General features: G+C 45.3%; 1 protein-coding gene and 1 long non-coding RNA gene across 2 annotated transcripts in view; one reads left to right on the plus strand and one right to left on the minus strand.

Moving 5' to 3' along the window:
- LOC310757703 overlaps window positions 1-13,824 on the minus strand; it is a 421,645-nt gene that overhangs the window by 275,404 nt on the left and 132,417 nt on the right. The gene's annotated exons all lie outside the window — the stretch shown is intronic.
- Window positions 1-13,824, plus strand: part of EEFSEC (eukaryotic elongation factor, selenocysteine-tRNA specific) — a 263,572-nt gene that overhangs the window by 194,165 nt on the left and 55,583 nt on the right. The window contains exon 11 of the mRNA XM_083603068.1: window positions 12,851-13,012. The gene's annotated coding sequence lies outside the window, so the exon portion shown is untranslated. The remainder of the gene's footprint in view (window positions 1-12,850; window positions 13,013-13,824) is intronic.

The raw sequence follows: 13,824 nt of genomic DNA on the forward strand, positions 1-13,824 counted from the left end.
CTGCAGCAGGGAAGGAAACCTGGGCAGGAGGTCATCATCCTGATCTGGCTGCCCAGCACGTGGTTGATATGAGCCAAATGTTCAGTGGCAATACCCTTTGTTGCCCCTCAGTGCAAGAACGTTGCAAAATTTAAGAGTTCTCACCAACAGCATATGTCTCTCCGTTCAGGCACCACATCACTATGGGGCACCCTTGAGTAGCTGCCAGGGATCTAGTGATCCAGCAAATCCCTCCGACTTAATGTTGGGCAGCACCATTTATATTTTTCACAATGCCTTCGGTGGGAAATTAAAATGGCACCACTTAGCCTTCTGCTTCAAGAGACTTTTGCTGCCACCAGGGCCCACCAAGGAGTGAAGGGGGCAACCAGAAGGCATTTTGCTGAGTTTCTCTCAAACTTGGAGCCATGTGGCTGGGACCAAAACATCTGGAGGAAAACAGGTTCTCCTCCACATTGTCTGCACAGTCGCTTTTGCACCATGCCTGGGAAAAGCCATGTCTGGACATATCTTCCTTGAAGCTAAGCAAGCCTCTGAGCCAAGTAGGTTAGAAAGATAGAAGTAGTCCAGGCAAGAGGTGTGGAGCCATGCATAAAATGGCAGAGCAGAGTGAACCAGCTTCTTTGTAGCGCTCTTGGGCTATTCCCATTCATTTCAATGACATTTGCACAGAAGAATGTCATTTTGGACTGATGCTGCACAAACACCATACATTTGAAGCACATTTCCTCCTCTACCCCAAGAGTTATGGGAACTGCAGTTTGCTATAGGTGCTGGGAATTGTAACTCTTTGAGGGGTAAACCTTGGGGTGGAGGAGGGAATGTGCTCTAAATGTGTGGTCTGTATGCAGCCTGGGCCACATCCGTAGATAGCTTTCCCTCCCTTACTTAGCTACCTTCTCTCTCCTCCACCCCACCCCGTCCCCTGCCTATGGTAATTGTCTGTATGAAACATATTTAAAAATAGTTGGGCAGGATCTAAATGATCACCTTTATCTAATTGATTAATGGTAGGATAAGATGCCAAGCTGGCATTGGTCACAGATCTTTAAGGCCAAGGCTGCATTCCTTAACACATTTCATAGGAAGCAAGTAGGCATTTACTTCTGAGTAAGCATTCTCAGCATCACTCTTAGAACCTTTTCGGTGCGACACAGTTACCACTTTTGCAATGTACGTTTATGAATTTATTTGATAGAAATGATAGATTGCCTTTTGTTCCTTCTGAGAGAGATGGAAATTCTTCCCCATGGGCTGCGGAAGGAGGAACAAGCAACACAGAGCAAACGAGACAGCCATTTTATTTGAATCTATAATAATAAATTTAGATTCATGCAAGACTCTTTATCAGGCTGCAAGTATGGGCGAAGTGATACATTTTGCTGCTGTGTCAGGTTCTGTTTACTCACTAATCCCATGATTCAGCACAATCCTGAGTTATGCCAAATATTCAGCCTCTCTTGGAGTCCTGTGTGATACAAAAGTTTGCTTTGTTCTGCTTGTTCCTCTTTCCACAGGTTATGTGGAAAGGCGACTTTTAAGATGCGCAGTGAGAAACAAACTCGAGTGACGGCATCTACGCTGGGTGCAAAAAAACAAAAACTACCCGAGTAAAATACAGTGACCCGATGCATGTTCTCCAAATGTAAATTTTGCCAGGAGAGGCCCTTGGACCAGAAGCAGCGAGCTCTGTATTTAAATGGACAAGGTGGTTTCCTTAATCTTGGTGGGAGGTCAGGCTGTGGACAAACCAATGAGACACAAAGGAAATCTCACAGAGGCCACAGCATTACACTCGAAAGCCCTTGGGGTCTCTCAAGCTAGAGAAGGAAACAGATTTGAGAGCTGGCAGCCATCCACTGCTCCTCGGGGGCACAAAAAAACAAAACCTACCGTCTGTTTAGCAGGAGCATCTTAGCTTAGCATTTGAGGCAGCCTTTGAGAAGGGAAATGGCTGTTTCCTCAGCCCACGAGCTTTGCGTACCTGTGCTGGCTGGGTGGCTGGGGCCGGTGTGCTTGCAAATGGGTGACAGGAACAAATCCCGGCTGTGTTAACATTTTCTGCACATGTTCACCTTCCTCTGTCCCCGGCCTGCTTGGGTCTCACCAAGGTAGGCTCTGTGCCCGAGGTGAATGCGCTGGGAAGAATTTACGGGAAATGTTTCACGTTTTAAACAAATAAATCAGTGGGTATTCCTTTCATGCCTGCTGTCCTGCTCTTCCCATCCTGTTAAGCTAAATATTTGCACAGTAGTATTGGCGCAAATGTGGGGGTGGGCAGGGAGCTGAGCGAGGAACGAGTGCATTTCATTTGGGCGCTTGTATATTGCCATCAGCTGCGCTCTCTCTCTCTCTCCCCGTCTGTGTGTTTTTCTAAGCGAGGTCAAGACGAGTTTCGCAGTCCGAACGGTTCACTGCAATTCTCTACAGGATATCCTCGTTTTACTTTAATGGGGAGGAAATTAATGAAACATACAGGCCCTGGGGCTTTGAATACTATACATTAATATTATCCCAACTCATTGTGGTATGCACTCTGTCTCAGACTAAACTTTACACTGGACGGAGGAAGCTGTGATCAGATTCAGGTGCCTGTGAAATTTAAGTTGGGGGGCTGGGAAGTGTGGGAGGAGGAGGAGGCATGGAATGGGGGGGGGAGAAAAGCAGGACTTAAAGTTGTTTCCTTCCGTTTCAACTCGCATCAGTGTGAGAAGCAGGGAGGGCCGGTTGAGATCAAGTCAGTGCACAGCAAACAGGGACGTTTTGTTCCTTGCATAAGGGCCTTTGGGTACCAGATGCTTGGGGCAAACAATGGGGGGGGCGGCTTTAGAAAGGGATTCATCAAAATTAATGGAGAATGTGTCTATCAAGAGCTATTAGTTCTGATACCTAAGTGGAGCTTCCATTTGCAGGGGCAGTCTACCTCTGAATACCAGATGCTGGAAGACCAACAATATGGGAGGACTGTTGCATTCATGCTAGGGACATCAGAGAACTTCATCAAAAATTCCTGCAATTCAGAAGTTCGTCAAAGGTCAGGAATGGAAATCACACAAGCGAATACAAGCAATATTCACTAATGATGGTGTTTTTTTGTTTTGTTCACGAACATTATATAACTACATTAGTTGTTGGTATCATTGTTTTTGACATTGTTTTGAAACACACGGTATTAATCACGTAGATTTCGATTATAGTGGATAGTGAAACAAATAATGCAGGATTTCGGCAGAAGCCTAGCATGAGTCCCGTGGAGATGTCCTGGAAAGGCTGGTCAGGTCAGGAAGGAGGGTGAGAGGAGCTCAAGGAGCTGGAGTCAGATGATCCCGGGAAGGTACCTTGCAGGTTGTCTTGTCCCCAGGAGGTCTCAGAGCTGTCAAAGGTGGAGATTTTGGGCACTGAGCCAGACCCCAGAGAGGAACCTAGTGGGTTGTTGGAATGGGGACAAGCCCACTCAGGAGCTGGCAGATGCTGCCGATCAGCTCCCTTTCCCACAAGAACCTCCTCACCTTCTCTTGTAAATGAGTCTCCACCTGCAAGGGAGGTGCCAGAGCACAAGTCTGGTTCTGAGCCAGCACAGTCTCCTCCCCTGTTGCCTACAACACAGAGACATCACTATGATAAGACCGCTCAGACCCAACCCACTCAAAGAAGTGTCCAACTTTGCCTAGTCCAAAGATGCTGTGCATGCCCCACTCCCAGGGGGCATGTCAATCATTGTATCAATGTATCAGCACGTCTAGCCATCCAATACAACTGCTGCACCTTTACCCCTTGCCTTGGCTATGCACCGTAGTGATTTGTGCATTAAAGATTAAAAAGATTAAAGATTTTGGCAGAAGCAACAATCCAGATTTGATCTCTTCATTTAGCGAGAGCCAGGAGAAAGCTGAACTGCAGCAAAATGGAAACAGCACAGATTGCAACAGACCCAGGACCAGATGGAAATTTCTGCCTCCTCCTAAGAACGTACAAACATAAGAAGAGCCTGCTGGTCAGGCCCATCTTGTCCAGCATCCTGTTCTCACAGTGGCCAGAGGCCTGTGGGAAATCTACAAGCAGAACCTGAGCACAGCAGAAGTCTGCAAACCAGAATATCCCGATGACTGGTGTTCAGAGGCATTGTGCTCTGATACTGGAGGCAGAACATGGGCTTGGTGGCTAGCAGCTGTTGATAGCTTTGTCCTCCATTAATCTGTCTAATCCTCTTTTAAAGCCATCCAAGATGGTGGCCATCACTGCCTCCTGTGGGAGCTCGTTCCATAGTTTAACTATGCACTGCATGAAGAAAATATACAAGAGCATCCCTGTTTTCATTTGTGAAACAATTTCTTTTTTTATGCGTCTGTTGAAGGTGCAGGAGCGCTCTCCTTTCCTGCATCTGTTCTCCTTAGAGGGTACGCAGAGAAAACTTAAGATATTTGCAGAATGTCTATGGCATTTGTACAGCTGGGTTCCACACAGCATAATAACAGAGGACATGGAAGAGGAGAAATGTGGTTCACCACATTTCCCCTCAAGAACGACTGTGGATTGATTCCTGGGGAAATGCGATATTCTCCCAACAGAAGTGCAGCCATGAGAAAACTTTTCTGGACCCCTCATAACAACAGGTCATTTATTGCATTAGAACAAGTAGATTGTGTAGCAAGGCCCTCAGGCACCTACCTGTTTGTTTAATATATTTGTATAATAGAATCTCTGATATGCAAGTTCTAGAGGCATGTGCCCAATCCTGTTCCTAGCTAAGGTAAAGGGTAAAGGGACCCCTGACCATTAGGTCCAGTCGTGACCGACTCTGGGGTTGCGGTGCTCATCTCACTTTACTGGCCAAGGGAGCCGGCATACAGCTTCTGGGTCATGTGGCCAGCATGACTAAGCCGCTTCTGGCGAACCAGAGCAGCGCACGGAAACGCCGTTTACCTTCCCGCCAGAGCGGTACCTATTGATCTACTTGCACTTTGACATGCTTTTGAACTGCTAGGTTGGCAGGAGCAGGGACAGAGCAATGGGAGCTCACCCCGTCGTGGGGATTCGAACTGCCAACCTTCTGATCGGCAAGCCCTAGGCTCTGTGGTTTAATCGACAGTGCCACCCGCGTCCTTATAAGTAATTCCGACTGTGTTCAGTGGAGCTTTCTCCCAGGGGGAAAAATGTGCCCCGTCAACCCCAGGCCAATCCCATGCAGTGACCCACAGGCTCATGAAGATGGCCTGATGCAAAAGTGGACAGGGCTATTCCCCCCTTAGTAGAAGAGGGAATGTTGCAATTATGCCTTTTACACAGTTATTAAAGGTGCAGAAGCTACAGACAGGAGAATCTGGTGGGCTTCATTTCCAAAGCAAACTTATCTGATCCAATCCCTCAGGCCAATTTGCAAATTGGATCAGGGGTCCACCAGTGTCAGCACATTGCCAGATTCCTAGATTTCTTACGGATTTCCATTGTGAGTGGTCCAAGGGCTGCCTCTTTGACTCATTATTTGTTTTTTAAAACAAATTACAGTCACTTAGCAAGTGACTAGCTAGCGCGTTTGGCTTCTGTCACCTTGTGCATTGAAAACCTTTTAATCATATCCCTAGGAGTGGCAGGAGTTGATGACATGCTGCTGTTCTCAGTAAGATTTGTATAGAGCCGAGCTTTCCAAACTGTGTGTTGCGACCTGTTACTGTGTTGGCTGCAGTATGTCGCATGAATGCTCTCTGCACTACTTCCGAGGTTGGAAAGGGGTGAGTTTAACCTCCGGTTTGCTAGTAAAACTGAATTACTGTGCCACAAAATGGTGCATGTCTAAAAAAGTGTGCCATCAGCATGGAAAATTTGGAAAGCTCTGGTATAGAGGGGGAAAGGAAACATGGCTGCCCCCACAGAAACAGGACAGGATGTTTCTTCATTTGAGCCCCTTGCGAAACTGGGATGTAACGGATTTGAATGAAGCGTCCATCTCCAGAAGAGGGCCTGTCCTCTTCTCCATCTGTCCACTCTAATGTGAACTCAATGGGGAATAATCTTAAGTAACTGTAGATTGGATTGCTAAGTGCAGAACAACCACATGCGCGATAACTTGAAAGAAAGCCACCCTGAGTTCATTGGGCTTTGCTCACCAATAGATGCGCATGGGATTGTGGCCTCACCCCTATTCATGGGCTGCCTCTCATATTACGATGTTGTGGCACAGAAGTGCTCCCAGAATTTATTCCTGTGACAAAAAAGAATTAGTAAGGGAAATATAAAGATTATTAATAAGCATTATGACCTCTGAGGAAGAGATTGTCATTCCTGAGCTGAGCAGCATAGCTAAGTCTTCCTATGGTTCCCCTCGCCCTTTTTAATGGAAGAGGTGGTAACCATAGTCACCTCAGGTCACACAGGAAGTTAATTGGCAGCCTAAGATCTTACTAGGATTTCCATTTACTAGCTATTTAAAAACGTCATGTTTAAAGGTTGCTTCCATTTCTCTGACTAGAGATCTTCAGTGTATAACTGTATCAGGCCCAGACCTGGCAATAGTGCTTTCAGTAATTGTTTTCTTTATCTTCTCCCCCCCCCCCCCCTTGGTGGTGCAAACCGACTCAGATTACAGTATTTGGTACTATCCTTCCATCAAAAGGGAACAAAATCCTTCACGTTTTTGACTGGGAGTTAGAGGAAGAAAGCTTGTTTGGAGAAATCAAGAAGAAAGAAACTGAAAGGTCGCCATGGCTTCTCTCTCTCTCTCAGGAATTATTGCACCATTTCCCTCCTCCAACTCAAATGTTCAAATGCTGGACATTTTCTATAGGCCTAAGAAAAGGAAAGGAGGGAAAATCACTCCTGAATCATAAGGTTCCCTCCATTTGATTTTAAACATTACTGATCTGTTTGCCTTGTGGAGAGGGGAGGGGGGAACCCACAACTTGAATATTACCACATTTCACAAACTGAAGGCTCTGCCTTGGGATACAGGGACAATTTATTAGTGGAAATATCTTTAATTAATTTGTGCACAAGTTCGTGTTTTTCTTTAATTCTTCTCCCCAGGCTCTTGACCCATAGTAATGAAATCTGAGAGCCCTTTTCAGAAAATGACTTTCTCAGCATTTTTGTTCCTTTTAAAGTTAAGTGTATCGCATAATGACCATGAAATGTTATCCTTTATTAGGAACACACTTTTCACTGAGAGTCTTCAAATAGACTTTATTACCAAGAGCTCTGCGCTAAGCTGCCATCCGCTTCCTTTGCCAGATTTGAAGAAGCCACTTCGTGTGTCCTAAAGCCTGTTGAGAGGATTTGCTGGACATCCCAGACGCCAACTTCGGGAAGGAATCAGGCAGCCTCAAGGGCCCAGAGGCAGGCAGTGCAGTCAAGGTGTGCAGGCTGACTGAGGACACTGCTCTGCTGGTGCACAAGCCAGCGGCCAACAGTCACAGGTGCTTGAGATCACTGGACTGGTCTTCCACCAGCCAGATGAAGGCCAAAGAAGGTGCTCTATTAGTAGAGATTAAGGGGGTGCAACTAGGGTGCGCAGATGCAAAAGAGGGCAGGGAAACAACCCCTACCCCAGTTCTGTGGCAGAGGGAATTTCAGCAGCTTAATAATAATAATAATATAAATTTACTTATACTCCACCCATCTGGCTGTGTTGCCCCAGCACATATAAAAGAATAATAAAATGTCAAACATTTAAAAACTTCCCGATACAGGGCTGCCTTCAGATGTCTTCTGAAAGTTGTGTAGTTCGTTATCTCCTTGACATCTGATGGGAGGGCGTTCCACAGGGTGGGTGCCACTACCGAGAAAGCCGTCTGCCTGGTTCCCTGTAACTTCACTTCTTGCAGTGAGGTAACTGCCAGAAGGCCCTCAGTGCTGGACCTCAGTGTCTGGACTGAACAATTGGGGTGGAGATGCTCCTTCTGGTATAAAGGGCCAAGGCTGTTTAGGTCTTTAAAGGTCAGCACCAACACTTTGAATTGTGTTTGGAAATGTACTGAGAGCCAGTGTAGATCCTTTACGACTGGTGTTATATGGTCCCGGTGGCCACTCCCAGTCACCAGTCTAAACAAAATTTGCTTGACTGATTAAAAAGGGGGGCAGATTGACTGATTGATTGAACAACATCTGCTAAAACTGCTTCTTCTGTGCAACAATTAAAAGGTACTGAAGCTGTGTCCTCTTTTGCATCTGGTCCTCCTGGCTGGGACAGTTTTAGGGTCATCTGTGTTGAAACTTACTTCACTTCTGCATATCATACATTCAAGATGAATGATTAGACGAAATACCAGTTAAGCAGGATTCAGAATTGTTAGACCATTGTCTCTAGTAGCGCACATCAGGGATAGCCAGATGTTGTTGGGCTCCAACTCTCATCAGCCTCAGCCAACCAAGGATGATGGTAGTTGTACTCCAGCATCTGGAAGGCATCACATTGGTTACCCTGGATGTAGATTTTTTTCCACTGGCCTCTGTGTAGCTAGATTACTTCCTTTAAGGAGAATAGGAACTAGTGCTAATTTGAATCCTGTTTTCAGTTCTGTGGGGTGAGGGCTCCTAATGTAAACTTTCCCCAAGTGTTCTAGGCAAGTAAAATGAGCTTTGCTGGGTGGGTAACACCATCACAAGAGTAGATTTCTCCCCCCTAGCCTACACATGCTCCTTGGAACATGCAGGGATATTTTCTAAGCCTGGAAGGCACGTCTAAACTTTTTCTAACAAACGCATGGGGTGGGGTGGGGTGGGGTGGGTTGGAAAGAGAGCATGGTCTGCTACATGCTCTCACTGTACTTTGTTCAAATGCTGGAAAGGAGCTCCAAAACAGATTAGACAGAACCCTGAAAGATGGGTGTATCAGCGGCTGTTCATTGTGATAGCCAAGCATTGAGGCGACTTGCTCAGAAACAATATACTTGCAATCGCTACAGAGCAAACAACATTGGGATAGTTATCTCCATCATACATTGTTTATGGACTTCCCACGAATGTCCAACTGGCTGCCATTCATCTTATCTGAAGAACCCAGGGTTTCAGTGTTTATAGGCGATTAATCAGTTTATAGGCGATTAATCAATTCATCTATTAAAAAGATTTTAATTTGCTAAAGAAAAATAATGCTGTAAATGGCTTTTAAAAATGGACAAATTCATGGAGGATAGGGTTATCACTGGCTAGTAGCCATGATTATAGCTGTATGCAGCCTCCATGTTCCGAGAAGAGTATACGGCACTGAGTTCCAGTTGCTGGAAGCAAGAGCAGGAGAGGCCTTTGAACTTCATTGCCCTCCCTACTAGTGAGCTTACCAGAGGCAGCTAGACAGCCACTGTGAGAAGCAGGACCTTTCATCTGATCCAGCAGGATTCGCCTTTGGTTTTGTGCCTCAAATTAATCAGCCAGCAACCTTTTTTTTTACATTTACTAATCCTTATGAAAACTGTTAATGGCAGGAACCACTTGCTTCACAGCATCCCTCTCTTATTTAAGTGCAATTTGGAAGAAAAGAAGGAAAGCAATTGGGTATGAATGTGGGTGGGGACCAGAAACTTGCATTTCGTAAAAAGCTAAGCTGGAGTTTTGAGCCTGAGCATCACTCCATGTTTGCCTTGTCTTCCTTGTCAGATCACAGGCTGGGTGTGCAAACAATTTGTGTTGCTTTTGACAATCGACCACAGGATCATTGACTGCATGTGCTTTTCGTTTGGATGTTTCGTTCAGCAGCTGTTCTCATTGACATAACCCTGTTATGGCGGTCTGTGTTTCCGTTTGATTTGCTCTTGCCCAATGTTTTGTACCAGTCAGCTCTCCTTGCCAACTCCTCCCTCTCTCTCTCTCTCTCTCTCTCTCTCTCTCTCTCTCTCTCTCTCTCTCTCTCTCAACCTCCTACACCGTTCACCCCCAACTGCCACCCCTTGACCTATTTGTTATTTCAACCTCCACGATTAAACTGGGACCCCAATTGTTATCAGGAAGATTCAGGAAGGTGGGTGAAAAAGGAAACATAATCTTATCTGAAAATAGAAAATATGATAAGGGCCCCCTATCTTGGAGCTGCAGTGTCCCTCGTGGTGGGGCTGCAGCAGTTCCTTTGAACATAATCGCTGACACCATCTCTGCTAAATCACCTTTCACACAGCTCGAGCCTTTGATACAAAGGCCTCTGGCAAAATTAGAGCAGGATTCTATTAGACCCCACAGCAAAAAAGTATTTAATACTTAGCTGATCAGAATTATACGGGGGCAACCAACTATAATTGCTATAATGGGAGAGGGGGGTTGTAGGGGCAGCATCAAGGTGGAGGGGGGTTGCATGCCTACTTTCTAGATGTACAAAGTGTGGCAAGGGGGTGGTTTGGCAGCAAGCAGAAGAAAATTACGTGGGCTGGTGCATATAAAAGATACTTCAAAGTCTATCTCCCAGAACTGGGCAAAACTGTAACTGGAGTATAACCCATACGTAATCAGATTTTCTAACTTGCCATCTTTGGGGTGGACGTTCTTTTTTACTCCACTGTAAGTTACCGGTATGTCACATCTTTATTTTGTTTAATCTCAGTCAGAATGGATGTAATTGTCTTGTATCCACACAGATGCCAGCCCTTTTCACATTTCCCCCTGCCAGTTTTGAAAAGTCAACAGTTTGGCAAGCTTAGAATCATAGGATTGTAGAGCTGGAAAGGACCACTAGGTTCATGCAGGGATGGAAAGGACCACAAGGTTCACGCAGGGATCTTTTGCCCAGCTTGGGCTTCTTCTTGAACAGAATCTGGAACTATAAAGTGAATACATTTTGAGCAGGTTTTAGGACCAGAAGTGTTATATATAGGGAGTGTATTCCTGGAAGTATCCTTGAATGGAAGTAGAGATATACTGTAGGATGGAGCAGGGATTGGGGGGGCGGGTCTGGGGCCTTTCAGCTGTTGGACTACAGCTCCCATCATCCCTGACCATTGTCCATACTGGCAGGGGCATATGGGATTGGAATGCAACAATGTATGGCAGGGCAAACATACACACACACACACGGTTTCCCAGTGCTTTATCTGTTTTTCTTTATAATATAATGTGGTGGATTCCATATTCCCATAGATCCCCTGGTAACTACATGGAGATATGCTTCACTCATTTTGCCACTGTCTGTAAACTCAACAGGCAACTGCAGCCCATTACAAGTGTGCCTCTCTGACACATGTGTTTTCAAATGTTTGACATATTCACAGTATACATTTGTTGGTGGAGGTGTACCCTGGTAATGTGTGAACTGGCCCTGCATTTTCTTTACAGCGCCAGACCTAAGAACCAGCTGCAAGATGCAACAAATTATTAATGTGCAGATCTGAGCAAGTAAGCATAAGCATGAGGACTGGGCTCTCAGGGGCTTTTTATATGCTAAGAACATGAGAAGCATATACTGTAAGAAGAGTCCTGCTAGCTCAGACCACAGAGGTCCATTGAGTCCTGCATTCTGCTTCCAGCAGCAGCCACCCAAACGCCTCTGGTATTAGGAGCAAGCCAACAATAAATCACATGGAGTAAGTGAAGTTAACTCTTACTTAGAAGAAACAGGATCTGTTCAGGAGTGCCAGGCCTAATGAGCACAGCAACTCTTCTTCAATAGATCTATGAGGCAGTTGTGGAGACTGAAGAGCTTTGCCTTCTCACAGCTACCTAAGCCTCCTCCTCTCCCGGGTCTTTGCCAAGCAATCTGAGATTAAACTTGCCTTTGCTCCTCCCACTTCATGCCTCTCCTGGTCCTGGGAGACAAGCAGGGAGGGGAGCTTGTTGCAGCAGGAGAGGGAGACACCTGTGCTTCTTCACCAGCCTAACTCACCTCTGCCCTCCTGCTTCTGCTTCTGGACTTCTTTATGCCACAGACTCTCCCTCCTTACTAAACCCTGTTGACTCTTCAGTTTCTGACACCTCCTTCTCCCAATCTTCTCCCTCTGATTACTCAGACCACCCCTTGGGGGTTGCTCAGCTGGTGCCTCCCACCATTCCTCTGTGTCCAGCCAGCCCATGACATCTGGTAAGTCCACAGGCATGACTTGAAGACAACAGGTTCCCCCCAATGTTTCTCCCCACCAGCCAGACTTAGTGCCATACTGCCTCTGAATCAAGCAGTTTCATGTAGCCATCATGGCTGATAGCTATTCATAGCCTTATCCCCCACGAATATGTCAGATTGTCTTTTAACACCACCTGACTCATGGCTATCGCCACATCCTGTGATGACAAATTCCATAAATGAACAACAGAGTGTCCAGTCACGGTTCCTAATTAAAGCCTCGTTTTTAAAATGGCTGTTCTTCCTGCTCAATTTAACCCAAACTATTTTCGTGTCTTCTCGGAACAATTTTGTTGTGGAGAGATGAAGGCACTGCAATTGCATTATAGTATGTCATGCTAATTTCATTTTTGAAGCCAGAAGTATTGTTATTTTAGAACATTTATAGAGCTTTCAAATGCTTTTTTTTTTTTTTTTGTCTTCAATTCATCCTCGCAACAGCTCTGTGCAGTGAAAGCACAGAGCTTCATCCTCATTAGGTACACAAACTGAAGCCTACTTCTGCACACATTCCCTTGCTGGAATGGGATGGTGGGGGGAGAATCTTTGCAAGGGGGGAACCCCCAGGTTTCAGGTGCTTTAAATATATTGTTAGAGAACTGCAGTTGCTTTGAATTCATCTCCCCTAAAAGGTCCATTACAAGTCACTATTTTGGCTTCTACAGACAGCTAGTATAGACCTTGCCTGTCTAGTATAGACCTTTCAAAGGGTGTAGTGCAGTCAGTTCTTATATAGATAATTTGCAGCACCTATGGCTTTTGTTTCCGTTCTATAGTTTCCTGTTGCTGCAAAGACACTCATTCTGTTTTCTTCTTAAGGGTCAATGGAAACCATTGTTCAGGAGCGCAATATACAAGAGGGACATCATCCAGTTAAGTGCAATCTTTTCTCGAAAGTAACCCTCCTGTGAACCCATGTTGGTCATTCTCTGGTGTGGCCAACCCACTGTCCAGAATTCCTAACATCTCCTACGTAAACAGGTAAGAGGAGATCCATGGAAGTTGTGCCTGTGCATCATCAGTGTTGCAGGAATTAGAAACTCTGAGTCAGGTACCCATTGAAGAGGAATAGCTCTAAATGTTCATGCATTGTTCATAGAGCTGGTTCATGCATACAAGTACATTGGATTTTTTTTACCTTTTATCAATGGCAACTCAATGTGTCAACTGCCTCCATTGAACACCATAATATTTGAGCTGATCTGAAGCAATGTGAAAGTGTTGTTTGATCTATAGTGGTTTAACCCATGATCACCCATTTACACATGCAGGTTATCGCTTGATGAACACGTATGTGTAAACCAACCACAAAGCACATGTGTATTTTGTAATTTGGATATCCAAATCAGACTGTATAAAGAAATCTCTTCAGAACCAGCTCTAATTCCGAGACCAGCTTTTGAAGTCTCCTGTAGTTTCAAATAAGAAACTGTCGTTGACTGATGGTAATTTTCCTTACTGCTGTTAGTGAAGACTGGTGTCAGGAATCCCTGGAACTGTGAAGCCTGACATTTTAAATCTCCCGTATAGTTAGCTGGAATAGCAGATTCCATATCATGATGCCCTGCCAGTCACATGCCAAACCAGCATCCCTTGGTCTCCACATTGCTGTCAGGTAGGAACAGCCTTTCTCCTATTTCTCACCTTATGGAAGGAACTGCTGGTGTTAATTGCCTCTTCCTCCAACATTCCCTGCCTACAGGGGACCCTCCACATTGGTCATTTGCCCTTCTGTCAATCAATATCATTTCAATTAAACAGCATCATCCTTCCATTGCTTTGTCACACATCTT

The sequence above is a fragment of the Podarcis filfolensis genome (genome assembly GCF_964270895.1).
Source record: "Podarcis filfolensis genome assembly, chromosome: 2".
NCBI lineage: Eukaryota > Metazoa > Chordata > Lepidosauria > Squamata > Lacertidae > Podarcis > Podarcis filfolensis.